We start from the raw sequence: 27,811 nt of genomic DNA on the forward strand, positions 1-27,811 counted from the left end.
ACAAGTGATAACATTTTTCTACTTGTGCTAGTAATATAATGTTTCCTCACTAAATGTCTTAGTTCAGTCTGCTATAACAAATCACTATAGACTGTGTGATTTAAGCAACAAACATTTATTCTCCTGGTTCTGCAGGCTGAGAATTTCAAGGTCAGGGTGTCTGCATGGTTGTGTTCTGGTGACAGCCTTCTTCCTGGGTTACATACGATCATCTTCTTGCTGTGTCCTCACATGGTGGAAAGAGAGCGACCTAGCTCTCTGGCCTCTTATAAGTGCTCCACCCTTATGACCTATCACCTCCCAAAGGCTCCACCTCCAAATACCAAAGCATTGGAAACTAGATTTCAACATATGAATTTCAGAGGGGACAAAAAACATGCAGTTCATAACACTAAATAAATTCATTTAGCTAGGAAAAAAGCAAGTTAATTCCAAATAGTAAATAAATAATGGTACAAATGGTACAAAAATATGGCAGAAATCATCAGGGGGTGCAAATGTCTGGGAAACACTTTACAAGTGTCAAGTGAGTGCTTTAGAAGTGAATTGCAAGAGGCATGTCAAGGAATGATTGTAGACCAGGGCTGGGTGATCAGGGAAGAATTCCCGGAGGAGGTGAGCTGTGAGGGCATATCTGAGGGGGTGCGGGAGAAGCCATGAGAGCGAAGATGTGGTGACAGGTGGGGTGGGAGTGGGAAGCTGGTTGGACTGGATGAATCATTCATGTCCGGGAGTCAAGGACGGAGGAGAGCCACAGCTGGAATCACAAGGTGGAAGGACCTTTACATGAGGAGTCTCTTTGCTTTTTTTTTAAACTTTTTACTTTTATTTAATTTTTTACCTTTTTGTTTTAACTTTTTCCTTTTTTCTCATAATTATTGATTCACGTGCAGTTGTAAGAAACAATACAGAGAGATCCCATATACCCTTCACTCAGCTTCCCCTCGTGATGACATTTTGCATAACGATAGTTCAATAACTCGATCAGGAAATTTACGATGATACAAGTCGCTGAGCTTCCTCAGGGTTCATTGGCTTTACATGCACTCGTGTGTGTGTGTGTGTGTGTGTGTGTGTGTGTGTGTGTTACATAATTTTATCAAAAGTGTAGATTGGTGTGACCGTCACAATAGTCAAGACACATGACAGCTCCAAAACAAGAATCCCTTGTCTATCCTTTTATAGACACAGCCTCTCCCTCCCTTTCCTCCTCCCTAACCCCCAGCAACCACTAATCAGTTATCCATCTCCATAATTCTGTCAACCCAAGAATGTGATATAAATGCAGACATACAGCATGTAACCTTTTGGTATTGGCTTTTTTTCACTCAGCATAATTCCCTTAAGATCCATCCAACTTGTTGCTTGTATCAATAGTTCATTCCTTTTTATTGCTGAGTAATATTCCACGGTACGGATGTTCCACAGTTGAACCATTCACCCACTGTAGAAAATTTGGGTTGTTTCCAGTTTTTGGCTGTTACAAATAAACCTGCTATGAACATTTGTGTACAGGTTTTTGTGTGAACGTAGATTTCATTTCTCTGGGATAAATACTCAAGAGTACAATTGCTGTGTCACATGGTAAGGTTGTTATGTTTAGTTTTATAAGAAACTGTCGTACTCTTTTTGGGAGGGGTGGTACCATTTTAGATTCCTTCCAGCAATTTATGAGGGATCTAGTTTCTCTGAATCCTTGCCAGCATTTGCTGTTATTGCCATTTTTATTTTAGCTGTTCCGAAACGTATGCAGTGATATCTCGTGTATATTTAGTTTGCATTTTTCCTCATGGCTAACGATGTTGAACATCTTTTCATGCACTTATTTGCCATCTGTAAATCCTCTTCAGTGAAATGTCTGTTCATATCTTTTGTCCATTTGCTAATTGGATTGTCTACGTTTTTATTGTTGAGTTCTAAGAGTTCTTTGTATATTATAAAGAACTTATTCTAGATTTAAGTTATTAGTTAGATATGTGGTTTGCAAATATTTTCTCTCAGTCTGTAATTTGTTTTTTCATCCTCTTTACCAAGTCTTTCACAGAGCGAAAGTTTTAAATGTTGATGAGATCCAATTTATTAATTTTTCCTTTTGTGGATTGTGTTTTTGGTGTCAAGTCTAAGAACTCTTCACTTAGTCCTAGGTCCTGAAGATTTTCTCCTAAGTTTTACCTAGAAGTTTTATAATTTTACATTTTACATTTAAGTCTGTGATCCATTTTGAGTGAATTTTTGTAGAAATAGGAGGTTTAAGTTCAGGGTCCGTCTGTTTTTGTTTGCTTTTGCTTACAGACGTCCAGCTGCTGCAGCATCATTTGTTGAAGAGCCTGTCCTTCTTCCACTGAATGGCTCTTGCGCTTTTGTCAGAAAACAGTCGGGCATATTTGTGTGGGTTCTTTGCTTTTTACAACCACCTGATTGATATTTCCTGTCATTTGACAGCAACATCTGAAGAAAAAGGTTAATGGACCTTTCACCCAAATGAATCATGTGTATAAATTATTTGATTGTAATATATTTGATAACTTATAAAGGTCTCATTACACACTCATGAATCATCCCCAAGGCCTTACGGTCCTTATGAGAACAGAACATTTGGCCCATATCCCACCAAAATACTTCCTTTTACCTAAATAGACAGACATGGGAAAGAGTGCCCATATTTTTTTCCCAGGACCAATACATAGTTTCTTAAGCCTGACTTTGCTAAGTTTACAGGGACGAGAAAAGTGACTGGCCTTTGTCAGGCTTCTTTTTACACTAGCTTAGGCAGAGACGTGTAACCAGCAGCTCTGCCAGGGATTTAGGAGCCTGCTCGCATTCAAAAATGATAAGGGACATCTAAGGAAAACAAGATGATCCCTTTCAGGAACACACCAAAGCCAGATAACCCAAGTTAATCATAGCAAGACACAGCCAGTCTTAGAGCTGAGTACTGGGAAATTAGCTTTGCTTCTTTGAGTTTCTGAAACATGCATCTTTATAAACCTGCCTGTGCAGACATCCCTAGCCCCAAGCTGGGGCTGCCCAGGTCCAGTGAGTCGGCTCTGAAATGCAGACGGCACGCAGTGGTGAGCAAGCCTCCGCCTCAGGCAGCCTGCTGGCCCGTTAGGCCCAGTGGAGCAGCGGAACGGAAACACCTGGAGAAGTTTTTACGTGTCCATGGAAATTCATTGCAGGAAACCACGAGGGCAGAGACGGGCATGCCTTACAGGTACTTGCTGGTTGCAATGTTTTCCAGCCAGGGCACTGCTCTGAAGTCAAAGCTTGTTGTTATTAGAGGAATAAGAATTGAAATAGCAAAAGAAACAGTATATAGGAAAAGGAAAAGAAAAATGAATTCAGTAGCCCTCTTCTTGGGCTGCCTTATTTTTTCAAGCCTTAAATTATCTGCTTTCTCTTTGCTCAACAGGTTACGTAAAAGATAGTCAAGCTCACCTGTGGAGGCTCCTAACCGTGTGCTGCCAGTAGAAATATCTTTGATTCTGAGTGGGGCGGTGATTTTGTGGGTTATAGTGAAGAATGGGGCCTCTATTCTTCTTATGGGAGTTCATAAATTAAGAGAAGGACTTTTAAAGTGCTGCCTGGGCTTCAAGCCTGGTATTTTCTTCTAAGCCTGAATCATGTGGTCTGTGCTAATGGCTAATAAAGTAGTTCATGAAACTCAGCAAGTTCTTCTCAAAATGACAGCACTTTTTATCAGTGTAGCCCTAGATAAATTACTGGTTGTTCTTTAACCTTCCAACACCATCATTATTCAGTGAAAGATTAAGGGAAGGGAGAAATTTTCTCCTGCCATAGGGTTGGATATGTAATCTTTATAAATTGCTCTGAGATGGGAAGTATCGTTCTTCTCCAGAGCAGTCACCATTCAAACGTCTGTAAGATGTGCCTGTGCGTGGCTGAATCACCCGCAGTACCCCCACACGTGCTTCCCTGACACACGCCTGGGTCTTAAACATCTGGAAAGCTGATCAAAAGCCGTTGAGAAGGACAGGGGCGCTGAAAACTGACAGAACAACTTAGCGTTGGTGAAGAGCAGTTGTCTTAGTTCAAGTCAAAGCTTCCACTTCACAGAACCTGATTGCTTTTGCAGGGACAAGGTGTCCCCAACGATTTCATTTTCCTATAACCTAAAGGTCTGTGTTAGCGTAGTAGCTACTGCTCCGGTTTATCAGCTAATTCGATTAATAAAACAATTTGCAATGAGATGGCTCCTCTCTGGAGAAAAAAATATTTCCCACAGACTCTTTGCAATAAAGGGCTCATGCGTAAGAGGAATGAGCTCCTCTAGGTTTATAGGGCATGTAAACCTGGGGCAGCTCCCCCGTCGTGCTTTAGAAGTGCAGCCTAAGAAGAGTCTAACTGCCTTTCCAAGAGAACCCGGCCTCCTTACGCCGGGATGGAGGAGGAGATGCGCTTCCTCACCCACCTCTCCTGGATCTGTCTTCCTACGAAGGAGCCGCCTTCCTCTGCCTCTGCATGCTCTCTCATTCTCTTCTCCATGCTCTTCTTGACCCTCACTGGTGGCAATGGGGGATACAGATCAGGTGAGGCTGGGCTGTTCATTGTTTAAAAAATAATCTGTCTTCGCATCTTTGTCACAGGATGAGAGATATTACCATGCCTCTCGTGTAAACCTTCAGAGGGCTGCCTCTTCCTCTCAAAAGCCCTGGTTTCAATATCATTACACATCTTGGGTTGTGTGCCCGTGTTCAGACAAAGATCTGTTCTAGGACAGCATTCCTCAAACAGTTATGATGCAGAGAAATACTTTCTTCAAACAGGTGAAAACAAAGATGTCCCAGGTGAAGTTGGGAGCCCCGAGCCCACCTGCTTGAGGAGGGCAGTCACTCCCCAGCCTGGTTTCCGAGGCGCCCCTGCAGATCCCATACTCTCCACGGATTGAGAGTGCAATATGCCTCGGAGTGCAAGGCTCTGCGACCTCGAGGACGCCCAGTCCCGCTCACGGAGGTGGGCTCTTGGGAAGCGTATGTGCCAGTGGATCACACGCTAGTAAGAAATAGGACTTAGGAGATTGTTGTTCCCGGGTCAGAATTTGAGGAGAGAAGAGTACACTTAAATTGATAAATGGCCCCAGGAACCAGCTCAGGCTTTGAATTACGGGGAACTTGCTGTGTTCTGCCACCTCCCCCTGACACGTCCCTCCATCACCCCCCGACCCCCAACTTGAAGCAGCCCTCCTTTCTCCAAATTCCCGCAGCACTTGGTCTATTCTTCTTTCAAGGCACTTACTAAGTATCCTTATTGAAAACATCCTCCTTTAAGCATTGCTGGGGATTTTTAGGGAAGAGAGCCCAGGTTCTCCTGGTTCCTCCCCAGCGTGGCTTTTGACTTTGACTTCTCATAAACATAACTTTCGTGTTCTCACTCCTTTATCTTGACTTCCACCGCCCCCCAAAGACCATGGCTGTGTTAAGGACCTTGTTCACCTGCCTTTTCTATTTCCTCCGTTTTGAAGGGTATTACTTCATGTGTAGTGGAAAGAGAATGGGCTTTGGAGTTAACCACTCCAGACTTCAAATCTCAGCTCTTCTGGTTTATGAACTGTGTGACGTTGGGTCAGCTGCACATATAAGTGCCTGCACACAGTAGGTGCTCGCCTAATGTAGGTTCCCTTCCTGCTTATTCTGTAGACTCTGTCAACCATTCTAGGGGTAGGGGAGGAAAGCCCCCAAAGCTGAAACATGCAAACGAATAAGACTACTATGAATAATTGTATGCCAACAAACTGGATAACCTAGAAGAAATGGAGAAGTCCCTAGAGACACACAACCTACTAAGAGTGAATCATGAAGAAATAGAAAATCTAAACAGACTAATAATGAGTAAGAGGTTCAACTAGTAATCAAAATCCTAAAATTCGTATGGAACTATAAAACACCCCAAATAGCCAAAGCAATCTTGAGGAAGAAAAACAAAGCTGAAGACACCACAATTCCTGATTTCAAACTATACTATAAAGCTACAGTAATAAAAACAGTATGGCACTGGCATAAAAACAGACATTTAGACAAGTTGAACAAAATAGAGAGCCCATAACTAAGGCCACACGTACACGGTCAACTAATGTTTCATAATAGTGCCAAGAATACACAATGGTGAAAGGACAGTCTCTTCAATAAATGGTGTTGGGAAAACTGGATATCCACGTGCAAAAGAATGAAATTGGACCTGTATCTTAGACCATACACAAAAATTAACTCAGATTGGATTAAAAACTTAAATATAAGCCCTGGAACCATAAAACTCCTAGCGAAAACATAGGAAAAAACTCCTTGACATTGGTCTTGGCAAAGATTTTTTGGATACGACACCAAAAGCCACTTGATATCGGTCTTGACAATGATATTCTGGATATGACCTCAATAGAACAGGCACAAAAGCAAAAATAAACAAATGGGACTACATCAAGCCAATAAGCTGGTGCACATCAACGGAAACTAGCAAAAAATTGTAAAGACAACCTACAGAATGGGAGAAAGTATTGCAAACTGTATATCAGATAAGGGATTAGTATCCAAAATATATAAGGATTTCACACAACACAACCAGAAAACAAACAACCGATTTAAAACATGGACAAAGGACCTGAACAGACATTTTCCCAAAGACATACAAATGGCCAACAGGTGTATGAAAAGGTGCACAACATCATTAATCAACAGGGAAATGCAAATGAAAACCACAATGAGCTATCAATTCACACCTGTTAGAACGGTTACAATTGAAAAGACAAGAGATAACAAGTGTTGGCAAGGATACGGAGAAAAGAGAAACCTTCTGCACTGTTGGTGGGAATGTAAATTGGTACAGCCATTATAAAATAGATCATGGGCATAATGCCCTTGAGGGTATTAGGCTAAGTGAATTAAGTCAGACAGAGAAAGCCAAATACCGTATGATTTCACTCATATGTGGAAGATAAAAACAACAACAACAACAAACCAAACACAGAGATAGGGAGATTAGACTGGTGATTTCCAGAGGGGAAGGGAAGGGGAGGATGAAAGGAGTGAAAGGGCACATTTATATAGTGATGGATGCTAATTATCTTTGGGTGGTGAACATAAGGTAGTCTTCACAAAATCAAAATACAATGATGTACACCTGAAATTTGTATAGTGTTATAAACCAATGTTACCTCAACAACAAAAAAATAAACTCTTACTCTAAAAGAAAAAAAAAAGAGTATGGAGTTTCCTCAAAAAATTAAAAATAGATCTCCCATATGCTCCCGCAATCCTACTTCTGGGTATATATCCAAAGGAAATGAAATCAGTATCTAAGAGACATCTGCATGCACATGTTCATTGCAGCATTATGCACAGTAGCCAAGATATGGTAACAACCTACCTGTCTGTCAATGAATGAATGCATAAAGAAAGTGTGATCTATCTCTCTCCCTATTTCTCTATCTGTCTATAATAGTATAGTATTCAGCCATAAAAAAGAAGGATTTCCTGCCATTTTGGCAACATGGATGAATCTGGAGGACATTATTCTAAGTGAAATAAGCCAGACATAGAAAGACAAATATTGTATGATCTTACTTATATGTGGAATCATAAAAATTAGAATTCAGAAAAGCTGAGAAGAGAATGGAGGTTGCCAGGAGCTGGGGGTTGGGTGAATGGGGGAGAAGTTGGTCATTGGGTACAAACTTTGAGTTATAAGATGAATAAGTTCTGGGGAATCTAATTTAAAGCGTGATGACTGCAGTTAATCAAACTGTATTGTATACTTTAAATTTGCTAAGAGAGTAGATTTTAAGTGTTCTCACCAGAAAAAAAAAAGGTAACTTTGTGAGATAAAAAATGTTACTTGGCTTGATTATGGTAATCATTTCACAATGTATATGTATATCAAACTATCATGTTATACACCTTAAATATATGCATTTATTGTCAATTATACTTCAACAAAGCTGAAAAAAGATCTATTCATTGGAATATCATCATTAAAGTGCAGCTCATTCATAGTAACTCAAGGGGTGAGCCGGGTGTGAGGAGACTGTAAGAAAGTGTATACTTCTCTTTCAGTTTCATTATCAAGGAGAAGAAAGACCCTGGCATAAACTAGAGATAAATTGGTTCAGAGGAGGCTTTTGTTTCACGAATTAAGAGATTGAATGAGTTTAAGGGGATGGATGGGGAAGTGATGGAGAGGTTGCTGGTAAAAGAGATCCAGTTTATAATTAGTAATAAAAAGTCTTTGAGAGAGCAGGAGAGGAAGGGATACATTTGCAGAAATCAGCTTAGCCCGGGATAGAGATGAACTTCCAATTTTACGAGGTGAGGGGTCACTGGTGGATAGAAATTCAGGGATATTTGTGGATTTCACAGCAGCAAGCTGAAACATGACTTCAAATTATCTATTCATCTGTGTAGTAAGAGGTGGTCCCATTTGTAGAAGCTGAAGAGAAAGGTGAGCATTTGTGAGACTCATAAGGCACGGGAGAGGTCTGAACATTTATGCATCATGGAAGAATGACTTAAAAATCAAGTTATAGTAGGATAGGAGGTATTTATAAAATGCCACTGGGAGATTTGTGGCCCTGTAATTAGACCAGGTCAGTATCCTAATCCTGTGCTGAGACAGATGCAGCCATGGGAAAGGGAGATTGTGGAGTCACCTGGGATTGGGGTCTTGATCCAAAGATGTGGTGAAAGGTCGAGGGTCATGAGATCTATGTGTTTTGGTACATATATGTTGGATTGAGTAGGTAGGGGTTAAATGGGGTCAGTGAAACTGAGGAAAAGTGGAAGTTGATGTTTGGGAAGGAGGTCAGTGTACTGGAGGTTCCCACAGTAAGAGGACCTGGGCAAGGGGAGTAATGTTGTGAACAGGGTGAAAGGAGAAGAGTTGTGGGAAGAGGGAGAGGTCTCTGGTCATTGAGCTGAGAGGTGACATATCCACGGAAAACCTGGGTCTGGGTCTAGGTGAAAGCCCTCAAGGGGGGCATGTCTAGTTATCTGAGATCCAGAGACAGGCAGAGCTGAGTTTAAATTCTAGCTCTGTCATTTTGTAGCCATGTGATTTTGTCATATTCATAAGGCTTTCTGAACCAGTTTATGTCATTTGTTAAATGGGTAACTAACTCATAAACAGTAGTGTTATTTGGGGATGAAATAAGCAAATATATGTAATTCCAGGTGCAGGCTCTCAATCTATTTATCAGATAATTTTTTCTCTTCTCCAGACCTCAGGCTCAAAGGGTTGTAATCCTAACCTTGTTCATGACACATTATCATTATTTGTCCATGCAGTACATTTCATTAGTAATGTTTTTGGTGGTATTTACAGTTGAAAGTTGTTTCTCTCTATATAAATTATGACATGAAGGGATGTTCTTGTTGACGGTAATTACTAGGACAGAACTCCAGCTACCGTTTCACTACAACATCTGAAAGACTCAACTAGATTTCCTTCACGCTATAATATCTGAGCCTTCCTGTCCTGTGGGGAATGTGGGACACAACAGTAGCATTATCATGTATGCACTCTTGCTTCATGCCTGTACAAGGGACTTTTTGTGCTATCTTTACATGATGAGAGTCATTGATCCCTCCAACAGGAGATGAAGCTCTGAATTGTTGCACATTACCATTAAATAGACTCCAAACGAGCCCAGTCACCTAATCAAGGATGTGGGGGATAGAGCGGATGTCGCACTGATATTGCCTGAATCCCCATGTGGAGGAGCCACGATGATTGAGGGCCAGTACATGCAGAGGGTGGGGAGGACAGAGTACCGTGGAGGCTGTGGGCCACTGGGGGCTTATGTAGGTATTGAAGGACACATGGGGATGCACCTAACCAAGAATTATTAAATCAGAAATCCTATAATGGTGCCCTTGGTTGTGGATACAGTAGTCTCCATGTAACAGAAATGATGTTTTCCTAGGATTTAGAATCAGGAAGGAATTAAATAATATCTCTGAGCACCAGGTCTAATTAAAGTATAAAACCCTATGGCTTTCATTTTGTTAGCTGTAAAATGAGGATATTAACATCTTCCTTATGTTCATCGGTAGCTAAAGCCTTCTCCCTGTGACCCTAGGAAAGAGACTGCTCCCCCTGTTTGTCTTAGATCACTCTTCATGCAAGTGTGCTTTCATTTTTGGGAGGAAGACCAGCCCTGAGCTAACATCCGATGCCAATCCTCCTCTTTTTGCTGAGGAAGATTGGCCCTGGGATAACATCTGTGCCCCTCTTCCTCTACTTTGTATGGGACGCCACCACAGCATGGCTTGACAAGTGGTGCGTCCGTGCGTGCCCAGGATTGGAACCTGCAAACCGCTGGGCCGGTGAAGCGGAGTGCGTGCACTTAACTGCTACGCCACCGTGCTGCCTGCAAGTGCGTTTTTTTTTTTTTCAGCTTTTTTTTTTTTTTTTTTTGGTGAGGGAGATCAGCCCTGAGCTAACATCGGTGCTAATCCTCCTCTTTTTGCTGAGGAAGACCGGCTCTGAGCTAACATCTACTGCCAATCCTCCTCCTTTCTTTTTTTTTTTCTTCCCCAAAGCCCCAGTAGATAGTTGTATGTCATAGTTGCTCATCCTTCTAGTTGCTGTATATGGGTCACGGCCTCAGCATGGCCGGAGAAGCGGTGCGTCGGTGCACGCTCGGGATCCAAACTCAGGCCACCAGTAGCGGAGCGCGTGCACTTAACCAATAAGCCATGGGGCCGGCCCCTGCAAGTGTGTTTTGAGACCAAGAACGAATGCGTAAAATTTTCCATAGGTTAGAAGAGAGAGAGAGAAAAAATTGAGATAAGCTTTGTTAACTGCAGCTGTGAATACTCAACTACACGTAATCAACTGTTTTTTAAAACTATTCAGATGTTTCTGTCCCTTTTTAGTATATGATGAGTTGTGTTTCTCAGGAAGTCAAGGTCTAGATGGTCAAGAAGAAAGGAGATTCAGTCTCACAAGGCCAAATGCAGGGTGAAGGTGAAAACTAACCAGAAAAGTCCAGATGGTCAAGGAAAAAAGAGATTCAGTCTCACAAGACTAAACGCAGGGTGAAGGTGCCAACCAGCAAGGCCACATGCTCCCCCTCCCCTACCTAAAACTCCTGATAAAGACCTCTACCTTTTTCCTTTCAAGGAGATGGAGTTGAGCTATTTTACTCCCATCTCCTCATCTGGCTGCCTTTCCATAATAAACCTCCTCCATTGCTACAATCTGGATATTTTGGTGATTTGGTTTGCTGCTTATCAGGGAAATGAACTTGAGTTTGTGTTCAGTTTCAGTTTGAGCCAGGGGATTCCCTGCCATGTGAAGGTTTAGGAATTGATGACTGGTGTATGTACAAATGGTGGAAAAGACTGGAGTCTCCTGGATTCTTTTTCTTCCCTCAGATCTGTCTTCTTAGTTATCAGACTGTCCCACAGGGAGAATACTGAGGAAGAGAGGGGCAGCTGAGTGTTGTCAATGCATGCCTGGGTGAGTCGAGACTTGCTCTCTCGCCTGCATGGACTCTTCTGTTACAGCAGACAGACGGGCAGGTCCCTCCTCTTGGCCTGGATCTTCTAAGGGCACCCAGGAAATATTAGTGGGAGAGAAGTTTCACTAGGATTCTGGGAGGCTTATGGCAGGTCTAGGAGTGAAAAATAAATGATCTCCATCCTACATTTACACTAATTTAGTCAATTCTCCATTAAGGATGTCCTTGCAGTGAAGAGATGTGAATGGTTGTTTCATTTACTTTTTCTCTACCAGACCACAGCCTTGGTGGAGAAGTAACTCACTCAGACCCATGTCAGTGGCTACAGTGGCTTTAGGCATGTGGTTAACACAGGTGTAGAGATGAGTAAGAGCAGAAGGTGGTATTCCAGTGGGGGAAGAGATATTTCAAGGGAGCTCACTCAACCCTCTGTCACAGGGGCTGGAGGCGATGCTGTGCAGCACTGAGGTGGTGGGGTGAATGGAGGAGTGGGCCAGAGACAACAATGAGAGTTCATCTATTCATTTTCACCAACTTTCAATTTATTAAAGTTTTGTAAAATGTAATTGAACATTTTGATGAGTAAAAGAAGATAACTAAAATTCTCCTTACTCCCTTTCCCAAAACCCAGTGTGTCTGTAATTAGCTTTTGATCAAATTTGAAAACTGAACACAATACATAGCAAGTATTTTTTTGATTTTGGCAGTGTGTTGAGGAGAAGGAATATAGTAGATAGGATAAAATTTTGGATTCTACAGCACTTTGGGGGAGACTGCAGTGATCACATACAATTGAGAGGCTTCTGTTTCCCTTTGGCAGGTAGATGGGATTAAGATAGAAGAGAGACCATGGAAACTGATGCTTGGAGGTCCCAGAGAAAACACGGTGGAAACCTCACTCTAGGATGGGTCAGGCTAGGGCCATCCTTCTGCACAGAAGCATCAGGGTCCCCGGGTTGTGTTTCTGGACGAGCTGTCCTTAGCTTAGACTTGAAAATGAATATAGGAGATGTGTAGAGGCAGGAGAAAGAGGCTGCACCTGCTGACCAATCTGCTCTATTCAGCCTGATCAGTTCTGCATAATGGTGGGCATCGCTTCACCATTCTCCACCCTTTTAGTACTAATATACTTATTACGTATGGTTATTGAGTGTTTGTTATAAAGGCGGTACTTTGCAAATTAGCTCACTGGATCTGTCAACATCCATCACGGATTTTTAAACCATTTTGCAGAGGAGAAATGTAAGGTTCATATAGGGGAAATGTTTACCCATAATCAGTTATATGTCGCAGACCATGGATATTGCTTGCTTTGTGATGAGTCTGTGATTTATTTAAATTGATAATAAGGGGAGTCTAGTTATGTATTCTCAAGCTCAAAACTTATAATAACATACTGTATTATATATACCAGTGTGAAAGTGTGAATTCCCACTTTATTAGGGAGTCCTATATTTCCTCACTGATCTTTGTTCTAGTTTTTCCATCCATTACTGAAAGTAGGATATTAAAGTTTCTAAATATTATTATGGAGCTGTCTATTAATTCTATCATTTTTCCTCATATATTTTGGACTGCATTGTTACACACACACATATTTATAATTGTCATATATTCTTGATGAATTTTCCCATTTATCAATACACAATGTCCTTCTTTGTAACTTTAGTATTTGTGACTTAAAATCTCTTAACTGATATTAGTATAGCCACCACAGCTTTGTTTTGGTTATCATTTGCATGAAATATCTTTATCCATCACTTAACTTTCCAACAATTTGTGACTTTGGAACTAGAGAGTGTCTTGTGGACAGCATAAGGTTGAATCATGTTGTTTTTTAATCCATCACACTTTTTCTGCTGGACATGTAAATTGGAAAAGAGTACAGAGCTTCCCCAATCTTTGCTTTTTAATTGTAGATTTTAATTCATTTCCATTTTGAGTTTTATTGATTTTTTCTAGTGTACAGTTTTCTTCTAATTTCCCTTTCTGTATATTTTTTAGTTATTGTCTTAGTGGTCACCCTGAGAATTTCAATTAATCTCATCAATTTATGACAGTTAGTTTGATTTAATACAAACAGATGCATTTTTGTACAAAAACTGCTCCTATATGGAGCTCTTACTCGCCCTTTATGTTGCTTTTGTCACTTATTCCTTCTCTATACATTGTGTATTCATTAACATGGATTTATAATGATTGTTTATGCATTAGGACTTTGTCATATACGAAAATGGAAAAAAATGGGAGTTCCAAAGCAGAAAGCCTTTACTACTGTTTTTGATATTTCCTATGTGGTTACCTTTACTGATGTTATTTTTTAAACATGACTTTGAGTAACTGTCTAGTGTCCCTTCATTTCAACCCAAAGGAAACCCTTTAGCACTTCTGGTAGCACAGGTCTGTTAGTGAAAAACTCTTGAAGATTTTATCTGGAAATATCTTAATTTCTCCTTATTTTTGAAGGACGGTTTTCCCTCATAGAACTCCTGGTTGATAATGTTTCCTTTCAACAGATTGTCACCCTGCTGTCTCCTGGACTACATGGTTTCTTTTTTTTTAACTTTTTGTTTATTGCAGTGACAGTGGTTTATAACATTGTATAAATTTCAGGTGTACATCATTATATGTCTATTTCTGCATAGATTACGTCATGTTCACCACCCAAATACTAGTTACAACCCATCACCACACACATGTGCCGAATTATCCCTTTCGCCCTCCTCCCTCCCCCCTTCCCCTCTGGTAACCATCAATCCAATCTCTGTCTCTATGTGTTGGACTACATGGTTTCTGATGAGAAATTGGCTGATATAATCTTCTGTGGATGCCTTGCACATGATGAATTGCTTCCCTCTTACTTTTTTCAAAATTTTCTGTTTGTCTTGGCTCTTGACAGTTTGATTATAATGTGTCTCAGTGTGGATCTCTTTGGTTTATGCTACTTGCAGCTTGTTGAGATTCTTGGATGTGCAGATTCATGACTTTCAAACATGAGAAGCTTTCAGCCGTTACTTGTTCAAATTGTCCTTCTGAAATTTTCCCTCTTTCCTCTTCGTCTGAGACTCCCATAATGCCTGTGTTGGTACACCTGATGGGCAGCCAGAGGTATGTTAGGCCATGCTCCTTTTTCTTCAGTCGTTTTCCTCTCTACTAGTCAGATGGGATATTTAAAGTTGACCTACCTTCAAGTTTGCTGATTCTTTCTTCTGTCTGCTCAAATCTGCTGTTGAACCCTTTGGTGAAGTTTTCATTTCAGTTAATGTATTTTTCAGCTTCAGCATTTTTTTGGTTCCTTTTTTATAATTTCTATCTCTATGGGTATTCTCTATTTGATGAGAATACATTCTCCTGATTTGTTGTCCACGATTTCCTTTAGCTGTTTGAGAATATTGATGGCAATTCATATAAAAATTTTAAAGCTGAATGTTTGGACTTCACAAGCAACTGTTACCTTTATTTCTTTTATAAATGGACCATACTTTCTTACTTATTTGCATAGTTTGTAGATATTTTGGAAATTGGACATTTTGAATATTATAATGTAGTAACTTTGGAAATCAGATTATCTCCCTTCCTTGGGGTTTTCTTGCTACTTATTGTGGGTTGAAGTTGTTTGTTTGTTTTCTAACTTCTTTTTGTAAACACTGTATGCTTTGTCATGTATGTCCATTGAAGTCTACATTCCATGAGCTTAGTGGTCAACTAGTGATTTGCACAGATTTCTTAAATGCCTGTGCCCCCCAGTGTACACTTACTGACATGTTTTGATAAAATTGCTTTTCTTTTTTTTGTGAGGAGGACTAGCCCTGAGGTAACATCTGATGCCAATCCTCCCCTTTTTTCCTTGAGGAAGATTGGCCCTGGGCTAACATCCATGCCCATCTTCCTCTACTATTTTTTTATATGGGATGCCGCCACAGCATGGCTTAACAAGCAGTGCATTGGTGCACACCCGGGATCCGAACCAGTGAACCCCAGGCCGCTGAAGTGGAGCGCGCGCACTTAACTGCTTGCGCCATTGGCCGGCCCCTCAAATTGCTTTTCAAATCAGTTAAGAAAACAAATATTCATTGATAGTGTCTTATAATTACATTTATTAGTGCCGTTTGTCTTTTTATGTGCGTTCATATTATTATCTGAGCCCAGTCTCCTTCAGTCTGAATAACTTTTACTATTTCTTGTATGGTGGATGTGCTAGCAAAAAATTATCTCAGTTTTTATTTATCTGGAATGTCTTCATCTCACCTTTATTTTTAATAGATAGCTTTTCTAGTTATAGAATCCTTGGTCAACAGTTTTTTTCTTTGAGCATTGGACAAAAAGATGATAAACAAGGAGCTGAAAAGCTTCCAAGAAGACACACAAATCAAGACCTAGGAAAGTGACTGAACTGAGCCACGATTTTGTAGTGATGGCAGGTGATGGTATATTGGACTGGGCTGGAGATAGCAGGGAGAATTCTAACAGAATGCAGTAGAAGCCTGGGGAGTAGGTGACCCTGACTGCAGCCAAATGGACAATTTATTTGTTAGACAATCAAAGATGGGACATGAGCGGTACACCAGGCTGAATCCAAACATGATTAAATCTGGTGCCTTGGGCTAGATCCATAGGTTGAGTGGGGAGAAAAGTCACTACTTTGACATCAGGTGGTATTTGATTAAGATAGTGCCACAGACATGGTAGTCATGATTAAGGTTAAGGTTAAAGTTACAGTTCATTATAACAGATGACAGGTGGATGGGTGTCACAAAAACTAATAAAATCTGGCAGTTGCTGAGGATTGGGTTCTCTAATTCTGAGTGTGAAATAAAACAGCCCTATGAGTAGAAACAGCAGAGGAGATTGGGGGATGGGTGTGGGAGAACATATAACCTGGGAGCCTGGATGTCCATGTAGAAATAAGTCACCCGGAGAAGGATAGTGCATATGCCAACCCTCAGTGCTGCTTGAAGGAAGGTGTCCTTTCTGTCCTCCCAAAATGCACCTGCCCAACAGGTGGAGGTGTAGGGGTGCAAAGGAGCCTGCATCTGCTTCCACGCCAGGTGCCCTCACTCAGGCTGTGTCCTCTGGAGAAAAAGCCCTTCACCTGCATAGGTCTGGGGGAGGGGCACTTTCCTCATTCCCACAAAAGTGGTGGATAGTGCAGATGTGGCCCTGAAATCCAGGGACATATGTGAAGGCCACCAGGAATCTTTTGTATCAGTGAAGATACATTGGATAATCTGACATGGAAATAAATATGAAAAAAAGTCCTTTTGAAGGTAGGATTATTGTTTGACTTCTGTTATGTAGACAAGGACTGAGACCATACAACCCACCAGGCCAAGATGACCTAGGAAAATGAGCTCACATGTGGAAAAGTTTGAAAGCCAGCTGTTCCTTGTCTGCTGTTTTCAAGGAATTAGTTTGGTTCAGTTTTCTCTTTGGTGGCTCTCCTTTCCATCAATCTCAAGGCCAGATCACCTGATCCTACAGGTGACACGACAATCATGGGCCTGGAGAGAGATGAGCTGACAGCATCCCGTTCTTATGACTATGTCTTGGGTCCACAGTTCACGCCCAGGATAATTCCAAAGGCTCAGCTGGGTGAGTGTCTATGTCTCAGCTTCATGAACAGCGAGTGCTCAAGACCCTAGGCGGGTGGTGGGGCGAGGTAGGATTTTCTCAGTGATGTGTTAGGATAATTCTCTTCTCATAATTTTGGTTTTACATCTCACTGAATCATAACTAATCAGTAAGTATTTCCAGATGAAACATAAATTTCATTAATATTAAGATCACAATAATTTATAATTTGTGGAAGGAAGTTTGTAATTTTATGATGTTATTTTGAATTGCAATTTTATTTGAATATTTATCATTTTAATAAATTAGTTCAGAAACAAATTATTTTATGCATTTATGGAAAATTTAACCTTTTAAGACACAGCGAGTCTGAGGTAATCCAGGATGATTTAGTCTTACTTCCTTTTTTTAAACTTGGACGACACTTTAGCATATTTCTAAAACTTTGGTTGTTTACAATAATGTAATTAAACACGAGATTTTCTACGTTTCACAATAGTGAGAGTTTAGCAGATGACGATAAAGAATAGTATGTTTATTCCATTATAGTAATTGTTAACAGAGGGATTCCTTTTGTTGTTGTTGTTACTACAAAACTATCTGGAAACGTCACTTTCTGTTGCATGTCTAATCTCTGTACGGTTAATGACTAACTTACAGAAATGGAAGCATGGTAGCACTCAGCATGATATCAAATATTTCCTTAAAATAAGTTGTTTAATATTTTGTGTTATTTAAATGGACTACAACTTATAAAATGCTCTGTATATTAGCTTGAGTGAGATTGCTTAGTGATGAGAGAATCATAATTTGCAAACTTGAATGACATAGCATTCACTTATAATTATAAAAATTTCTAAATATAATTTCTAAGTATAAAAAAACTTATAATATAAAAAACTATGCTCAAAATTTACTATCTCTGCTGTTTCCTCTGAAAGTTTTAAATTGTTATTAGCTCAATAAGACACATATTCACAAAACTGATAAGTAAATTTCAATTTAGTCATTTAAATTAACAAGTTAACATTGTCTGCATCGAGTCTTCTAGTGTCTGTGTGTCTTTAAAATGGAAGACAGCGAGGATGGAACCAAGATGCTGTTGAAAACAGAAATGAACAAAATGATGATGACAGGGATTGTCTGTCTGTGGCTCTCAACTGCATCAAAACCTCAAGAAACTTGATCAGTAGAAAACTTGTATGTTCCTGAACACTGGAGAATTTTAAGTTTTTCTTAAAATAACTCATGTTAAGCCCCTGCATCTCATGTAAAGGAGGGAAGATGTCAGAGACAATGGGCCTTGACTAACCTGAAGAGAGTTCTTGGAGCACAGAAAACATGCTTTCCATTTCCTTCCTGAAACAACATTTGAAACAACAAGTTGTGATCTCCTCATGACTGTGATGCACAGGGTCACGGTGGTAAAAGATCTTGCAATCCTTTATGAGAAAAAGTGTCACATTTTTGCTCAGATCTTTTTGGTTTCCGTGGTCAGAAAAACACACTGCAGACAGGATTTTAAAGTTTCCAGAAATAGATAACACAGGATTTGTGTTTGAGCCCGTCCAGTGTTTTCCTGACTCCTACTTCTGCAGCAACATGTCCCCTGCCCATGTTTTCCCCGTTTAAGCCAAGAATTAAATGTCCTGGGATTATGAATACCCTCAGTAGCAAGCACTTTGCTTCCAGCTGCACCCTACATGAAGTTCAATTGCCAAAGAACAGTGGGTGCATTTCAGGTTTTCAATGGTATCTGGAACTTACCATCATGATTCTGTTTACATTTGTACATTTCACAAAGGCTTTTCATGGCACTGATCTAGCTGGGAAAGGTAATTTCCTTTCTGATATTGCCAGGTGTGTTTCTAAAGTTGCGAACTATTGCCTCTGACCCAACCAACCCCCGGTTCCCCAACCAGGTCACCTGCAATTCTCACAAGAGCTGTATGCTGTCATTGACCAGTCATGGGTTTTACCATGCTTTTCATAGAATATGGTAAAACCTATAAGGAAAATAACTTTTTATTCATACAATAATAAAAAACCCACAGGATATTATTTTGTGATCTAGATTTCACTTAACTATATGCTAGGCAAAGAACTACATTAAAAAGATATCCATCATAAAATAACACAACACTAAACATTAGATATTATTATATAGATGAAGAAATAGGCTTCATCAAACTTTTTTTCTCAAAAATAGTATATTGTCTAATGCAAAATAGCACTTGGGTTTTATTAATGGCTTCTTCCTTTGATTACAGTCCTTCTCTTCTTCAGACATCTGGTCTAAGCTCTTAGACTTCATGACCAGTCTTCTGTTCCCTGTGCCTTTAATGGTGTTATTTCCCCCACCATTGTCCATGATTAGGCTTATACTTTGGGGCCAATAATAGTGCGAATAGCCAAAAGTGAAGGCAGTCTGATGAGGGTGAACTTGAGCTGCATTTTCTGTCTTCTGAGAGTGCTCAGGGGCTTCACTCTCAGCCCCAGGACAAGCTGGTCATCACTTCTCACAGTGAACGCTGAGATGTGCATTCAAACTGCTAAGTTTCTAAGGTATCAGTTAGGACCCAAGTCTCCTTTACACTCAGACCAAACTACATGGCCTCTATGAATTTTTCTTCTATTCCACTTCTCCAAGGTCTGCACCACGTTTTCAGATCCCATGAATATTTCATGTTGAGGTTGCCAGATAAACCAAATGAAAATACAGCGCACACAGTTAAGTTTAAAATTTGGAAAGACAACAAATAACATTTTAGTATAACTGTGTAACGTTTGCCTGTAATATTTGTATGCACTACCTGGGGGTATTAAAGATATTATTTGTAGTATATTACTATGTATAGTAACTATTTGCCTGAAATTCATATTTAACTGACTGTACTTGATCTGTTAACCCCAGTCCTTGAGAACCATAGTCCTCTCACGTCAGGCTCAGCACTAGGGCCCTCAAGAGCCTCATGGAGAAGGATGCCCATGGTGATCCAGCAGATACACTCCTTCTCAGTGCGACAGTCAATTTCAGAGTGCAGGCATGAATTAGAAGCAGTGAGACAGACATTCCATGGGGTGAGAGAAGAAAATATTAAAATTATCCATGTTACTTTACCCAATATTTTCCCTATATGTTTAGGTAATGGCTTAAACTGTATGTAGAATATTAATAAAATGTTTCAGACACAGTTATTAAATAATTCCCCATATATTGTTGGTGATTCCCAAATATTTGATTACTTGTCCTGGGATTAACGTGATCCTTAGATGTAGAGACCATTGTGCCTCCGAGTCAGTATTACCCTGGTGCTTCTCCTGAGTGTGACGCGGCAGCAGAACCAAAGTGTGTGTGGGCGCAGACGTTTGCCTGTGAGAACCGCTGGTTGTTTGGTTATGGCAATGACGCAAATATGTCCCTTTACTAGATTAAGCTTTGGGAGAAAGAGTAAAAAGCATTTACTCAACTATGAAATGTCTCCTTTATAAATTCGTTTCTATCAGGTGGTCTTAGATCAATGTTCTGCCTCAGCTGTGATTTTCTGAGTTTGAGCCAATAATACTATTAAATTATCTGCATTGTTTTTCACATTTATATTTATGGGCCACTGTGTTTATAAATGATCTTAAAAACATAACTGAATACTCTTTCATCTCAGAAGAGGAAGAGAGGAATTGTGGGGATTTCCTTTGCACAGCATGATACAGCTGAATTTTTCTAAGCCCTGGATTGAATTAATTTGATCAAATTATGATGCCTGCATCCAGGGCAAATAACATGAGAAAGTAATTTCAAAACCATTCAGTGATATTTCACAAAGGATTCTGTTACAGAGATTTCGTGATTAAGGCATGAGCGGAGGCATCTTTAGTAATGGAGACCTAAGTATCTTTACAAGGCCTGGCAGGGTATCCCTGTATTAAGTGAAGTCTCAAGACATGAAGTGCCATGTGAACACTGTGATGCAACCTCCTGAATGTCATAAAGTCCAGAAACATTTTTTTGTTTGTTCTCTTGAAAATTGAGATCAAGATTTTAGCGATCCTCTGCTGAGATGAAGAGAGTTTCCATAAGGGGTCTCTGTATGGAAACTCTACTGGGAGAGAGCTAGGATCATTTCGAGGAGATACACTTCTTATAAAGATGTCCGCATCTCAATCCCACACTGTGGGAATACAGTCTTAGGTAATATGACACAAAGGAGTTAAGGTGCAGATGCAGTGAAGGTCGATAATCAGCTGACTTTAGGATAGGGCAGGCCCCACCCCATGTAATCACAGAGTACTCAAATGTGGAAGAAGGACCGAAAAGAAAAAGCATCAGAGTGATTTGATGTGGGATAGGCTCAAAGGAATATTTTTTTTCCAAAGTTTTTTGGTAATTTTTTCCCCATTAGCATAAAATGTTCATTTGTACAAACACTCATGATTTGTTTTTTAATAAAAATTGTGTATATTTAAGGTTTACAGCATGATGTTTTGACATACATACACATAGTGAAATGACTACTACAATCAAGCTAATTAACATATATTAACATTTCTCCTTACATTGTTACCACTTTTTTTGTATGGTGAGAACACCTGAAATCTACACTCTTAGCAAATTTCCAGTGTATAACACAGTATTATTTTAGACTTATTTATCATACATAACTGCAACCTTGTTCCCCTTAACCAACATCTCCCCATTTTCCACGCCTCCCCCCCCCCACCCCCCAGGTAACCACCACTCTACTCTCTGCTCTCATGTATTCAACTTTTTTAGATTCCACATAGAAGTGGGATCATGCAGTATTTGTCTTCTGTGTCTGGCTTATTTCACTTAGCATAATATCCTCCAGGTTTATGCATGTCGTTGGAAATCGCAGGATTTTCTTTTTAAAGGTTGAATAATATTCCAATGTATATAGACACACTACAATTTCTTTATCCATTCATCTGTCAACAGATGTTTAGGTTGTTTCCATATCTTAGGTATTGTGAATAATATTGCCATGAATTTGGAAGCACAGATGTCTCTTCGAGCTACTGATTTCATTTTATATGAACATCACTGTTTAGAAAGCATTTGTTTACTTTCTGCATTCTTTCATTTAATATTCACACTCAGAACAGTGAGTCCCAATACCCTAGTAGTATAGATAATGTGCACCCTATACATATATGATTGTGGATGTGTTGGTATGTGATATGTTAATTATTTAGTGTATAAACTAATATTGAGACTGTATTTTTAAGAATTTAAATGAGATAGGGTCAATCAAGAATAAATTGGTGAAATTAAAATGATGGGGGAAGTGATTATTTTGATTATGGAATGAATAACACGGAAGAGGGGAGATCTTTTGTTTATTTTTTCTGACTATAAAACATGTTTCTTCTTTTCCATTAAGACCATCACTTTCCATTTATGTTACCATTAAGAAATGCCATTTTCTCCCAAGCTGCCATCGGACTCACTGCCAACATATTCCTCCTTCTCTTCCACATCTTCACAGCCCTTCTGGATCACAGGCCGAATGAGCTCACTGAACTGACCATCTGTCACTTGACCCTCATCGACACAGTGATGCTCCTCACCAGGGTGTTCTTGAAGGCAACACGTTTCCGCGTCTTCCCTCTGGGAGTCACTGAAATGAGTGACACGATGATGGCGCAGTGTCGAAGGAGATACAGTCTCCACATTCTGTCACCACACTGAGGTGCAGCACCTCGTGCAACATGAACAGGAAACTGACACAACATGTGAGTTACTTCACTAAAACTGAATCCAAGGCCATTCCTCACAAGAGACAGGACTGCGTTTAGAGAGCAGGAGCCAGCCATCCGCGCCACGTCACAGGCCGGATCAGTGTCCTTAAACTCTTACCCTGGAAACTGAGCACGAAGAGTCCCACGGACCAGCAGCAATTCCGACCAGAAGCGCAAGCGCAGGACCCCTCACCCCTGTGCCGCCATCACAGTCTTGACTGGCCGTCGGTGGCTCTGCACCGTCCCACCTGCACTGCAGGACAGGACCGACCTGTCCTTCCCGGAGCCTGAAATGCCACAGGCCGAGGCCCCCTCACAGCTCCCTCGGACGGAGGCACTGCACACTCAACGCAGGCTGAGGTGCCTGGACCAGACCGCCAGGCTCCCTGACCGTCCGGATCTTACCTTCTAAAGGAGGAAGGAGACATGCTTCTAAATACACTCACTTCTAACGTTCAACTTCCTAATTTCTATTAAGATTTGTTTTTGGAGACAGAGGGCCCACTTGCTAGCTGTAGGACACGTGACTTAACTTCTCTAAGCCTCAGTCTCCTCACCCATGAAATGGGCAAAGCTGCCGGCTCTGCCCGGTGGAGTGGGAAGACGGGACAGGGGCCAGGCTCCAGCAACGTGTGCAGCACCCGACCCTGGTTTTGAGCACCTCCTCCTCCTCTCTGTCATATGCGTTCAGGCCTCGAGACTTATAAGATGAAACTGAATCACCCTCCCCCAAACAAAAAACCACTTTTGTTTTATCATCAGAATCAATTTCTCCAAAATATGTACTAATACCTCTGCAGAACAGAAAACATTACGGAACAACAGTTCAGAAAATATTAAAGAGAAAAACCAATACGTGTCTGCTTTGAAACGAAAGTTCTCAGTCACTAACATGTGCACAGATTGACCAGCACGCGAGTCCACTCTCCAAGGTCCCTGTATCGACTCTCTGCTCTCAGACTGACCAGCTCCACTGCGGCTTGATGCCAGAGCCTGCGTATATCTCCCAGAGAGGGCACCCCTCTGTGGACTGCCCTCATTGTAGTTTCAGCATCTCTACACGCGATATCTTATCACTTATGAAGCAGTTCACATACCTCCTGAGTTAAAAGGACTCAAACCTTGGAAAGAACGCCAGTCTCCAGGCAATGAGTTAAATTGGAAATATGACGACACGCAGGAGAAGCAAGATGGACAGGCACCGTCCACCTGAAGAAAGAGGCCCTTTTAGAAGCGTTTTCCCCCTTTGGTCACCTGGGTCCCAGTCGCTTGATTTCCCACATCTTCTTCCCTGGGATGTCCCTGAGCACACCTGAAGAGGAAGTGGAAATAGTACGTAATTCCATTAGAAGACAATGGTTGGACTTAACATTATTGATCTGATACCTGGAAAAGTAGGGGATTGTGCTCAATGAATGTAACCAACTTCTCTCCACTTGGTACCAATCACACTGTAATTCAACCAGGGGGAACCACAGAAACGTGAACCATTAGATTCTTTTAGAGCTTACCGTACTGCATCACGTTTCAAGACACTTCCCCAAAGCACTTCTTATATTTTCTGAGATCCTATACTTTATAAATAAAATCAAAGGAAGGGCTCTCTCCCTTTCTTTAGAAAACACTTATATTTAAGATAACAGGTTTGCAAGTAGTTATGTTTTAAAATCCCTAATAGTTTATATAAAGATGCTGGTGGTTCAGTTCTGAATGGAAGAAAGAAAAGAAAGATAGAAGGAGAAGAAAAGAACCCAGAACTTGAGCTACATCAGAAAACTGGAAACCTACTTTAGTGAACACACTGGACAGAAGGTCCACATTAAACCCACCGCCCTGTAGTGAGCAGCCCTCTCATCCACTCACGCTCACACTCACACACTGGATTTGCATTATGCACAAGCTCTACAAACTGAAGTTCCTACAGTACAGGGATATGCAAGTGACTATTAATTCAGTTTCTGCTCTTCTGATTACCAAGTGCCAGACATGATGTGAAGCACTGGAGATGCAGGCATAAGATACTGGCTCTGTCCTCAAGGAATGGACAGTGCGGCTATTTAAGTGCTGGCACCAGCCAGTTCCTTGAACTGAGAGTGTGTTTTGACACAGCGCTCGTGGCCCCGTGAAGAAGACAACCAGCCCGTGGTCTGACTGCCACCTTCCAGACCTCCACATGCCGGCAGCCCTGGGCCCCCCTCCCTGGTCCTTCTCTTTCCTCCCACACTCAGACCCTCATCCAAAGTGGCCTCCCGCACACTCCTACCTCTAGTCCAGGCCTACTCCCTGAGCTCCAGGCCCGGAGACCCAAAGGCTCCCTGGACATCACAACACAGGTGTCTAACAGGCACCTCACAGTCAGCGCCTACAAAACCAAACTCCATCAGCTCCCACTAAGCAGGATCTCCCCAAGTCTTCCCCACCTGAGTTTCTGAGCTCAGGCCCTAAACCTCCCTCCAGCTTCAACTCTTCCCTCTGCAACCCCGCCCTCACACTTCCAACCTGTACACAGTCCTAAGGTCCGGACCTTCAAACACACCCGGAATTCACCCTCCCCACCCTGACCTGAGCCTCAAGGCCTCTTGCCTGGCTTATTGCAACAGCCTCCTAATTGGTCTCCTTGCTTCTGCCATGCTCTGTGGTATGTTCTCAAGAGCAGCCAGAGCGAGTCTGCTAAACATACGTTCAGTCACGTTACTCCTGCTCTCAAAACCTTCCAAAGGGTCACCATCCCATTGAGAATAGACACCCACTCCGCACTATGACCCAACGAGGCCCCAGGACTGGGCCCAACTCACCCCTCTGTCTTCAGCTCCTGGTTCCCTCACCCCACCTGCTGTACCCTGGTCACACTGGCCTATTGCTGCTCCCAGAGCATGCCACTCGCCCTTCCTCCTGCACTGCTTTCGTGTCTTACATAAAACGCTCCTCCGCAGTGAGACCTTTCCTGGCCATCCTGGCCACAACTCCAGCCTCCTCTTGCTCGGCCCACATCACTCTCCCACATCCCAATCTTCCACACGGTGTCATGTCATGTCAGCCGGGGCACAGCTGTTGTCTCTTCACTTCTCTAGCCCCAGGGTCTAGAACAATGCCTGAGGCAAACTTTGCACTCCAAAATACATGCAGTTCCTTGAACAGATGAGTATAAAAACAACCAGGAACTGCCTAACACTTGGTCAAGGAAGGCTGAATCTGTAAGGACTCCAGGGATCAGTGGAGGCTGGTCCATTAATCGTCCCTAAAAGGACATATGTACAGCATCACATCAGAAAAGAAATTCCCCAGCACACCCTACAGATATCATATGTATTCTTATCAGCATCAACAGAGGTCTTCCACCTTTTCTACTTTGAAGCAGCCTTCCGTGTCCCATAGGGGATCATCCTAACTTGAACATGAGATTTTCACACTGAAGGTAGTATGACCAACATTAAACTGTGCTTTTCACCTTAACCAAGTCTCTCCGAAGAATGGTCATAGGTATGCAAGCAGTAAGAACTTCAAAGAAAGTGGATAAGTAAATAATTGTGTTCCTTCTCCCACCCTATGCCCCTGCGAACAGTACAACAGCCCCTGATACTTTCTTGTTTTAAAACAAACTTCACAGAAAATCCGTCTGGTTAACACGCTCCTTTGGGAGTCAGGGCTACTGTTTCCTCCAGCCACCTAACACATTTAAGTGAAGAGATGCCACAGACCGTTGAAATCTTGGGCGAACATGCCTACGTTACAGTTTACAAACTGGGATTTCAGTCAATTGATGTTGCAGCTGCCAGGAAGAGAAAACCGAAGGAAGAACACTGCCACCCAGGATGACAGGTGGAATTAAATCAGGGGAAAGACTTCCTGGACGGAGGAGGGGTTCTTGAAGGAAATCACTCCCTACAAGGAATGAAAGAACCAAAACTGTTGTGGGATGAAAAAGAGAGCGCGTGTAACAACGCTTTCAAGGCTACTGGACCAAGAGCCACAACATCTTGCATCAAAAATTCCGGAACTGTCCCCTCTGGAGGAGCAGCATAAGAGGATGGGCCAACACCCCACCCCCGCCCCCCGAAAAGCGCCTGGATGATCTGTTGGTCAGTGAATGAAACAACACAACTGCGTGTGCTGTGAGTGTTGGAGCGTCTCCCCTCAGCCCCCAACAGAACCAAGAGAGCTTGCCCGTCTTCCCTCCCGGCGGGGGAGGCAGAAGCCCTTTCAAGACGCGCTCCGCCCGAGCGCGTCCCGCCGCCGCGCTGTCCCTTCTCGTCGCCGCGGCCTGGGCCTGGCGGGGGTCGCCGGGCGCTGCGGGCGGCCTGGAAAAGCGCCGGGACCCGCCGATCCCGACCGTGAGCCCCGCGCCGGCCTCGCCCCGCCCGAGGGCCCCGCCCCGGCCGCCGCCCTGCGCCCAAGCCCCCGGGACGTCCCGGGCCGCGGCGCCGGGCGAGCGCCCCCCGCGGCCGCCCCTCCCGGCTCCCTCCGCGCCCCGTCTTCCCGCGCCGACGCGGCTGGGCGCCGCCATCTTGCCGGACGGCGGCCCCCACGTCCCGCCGCCCAGTCGCCGCCGACGCACCCCTGGGGGGTCCCGCTAGGGGCCCAAACCCCGAGGTGGTGACGGGCTGCGGGCCGCGAACTGAGCCGACCGGCAGGGCAGGGGGACAAGCCGCCCCTCCCTCCGCCGGGCGCCGGGCTGCCCGCCGGCCACGGCCCTGCCCGCTGGGCCCCGCGGGGAAACTGACGCCGCGCGGCCGGCCCGAGGCGGCCTCACTTGGGGCGCCGGGCCTCGGGGCCGGTCCCGCGAATGAGCCAGCGCCCGGGCGCTGTGTGACCTTGGCCCTGGCTGGCGTCTCTGGCCCGGGCTCCTCGCGTCGCCGTGGCCACCGGCGGTCACTCCCGCGCGCACCCTGAGCCCACCTGGAGGCCGCCCGGCTTCCACCTTAGGGCCTCCACCACCCTCTCACCACCACCCCGCGGCCACCTTAAGCTCCCCTCACTCAAGTTGGTGCTGACAATTTCCAGAAACAGTGTGTT

At 42.7% G+C, this 27,811-nt stretch overlaps 1 pseudogene; it reads left to right on the forward strand.

Annotated features, from left to right (window-relative positions):
* The window catches only part of LOC131414629 (peroxynitrite isomerase THAP4-like), a 48,309-nt pseudogene that overhangs the window by 17,603 nt on the left and 2,895 nt on the right, over nucleotides 1-27,811 (forward strand).

The sequence above is a fragment of the Diceros bicornis genome, chromosome 15 (assembly GCF_020826845.1).
Source record: "Diceros bicornis minor isolate mBicDic1 chromosome 15, mDicBic1.mat.cur, whole genome shotgun sequence".
NCBI lineage: Eukaryota > Metazoa > Chordata > Mammalia > Perissodactyla > Rhinocerotidae > Diceros > Diceros bicornis.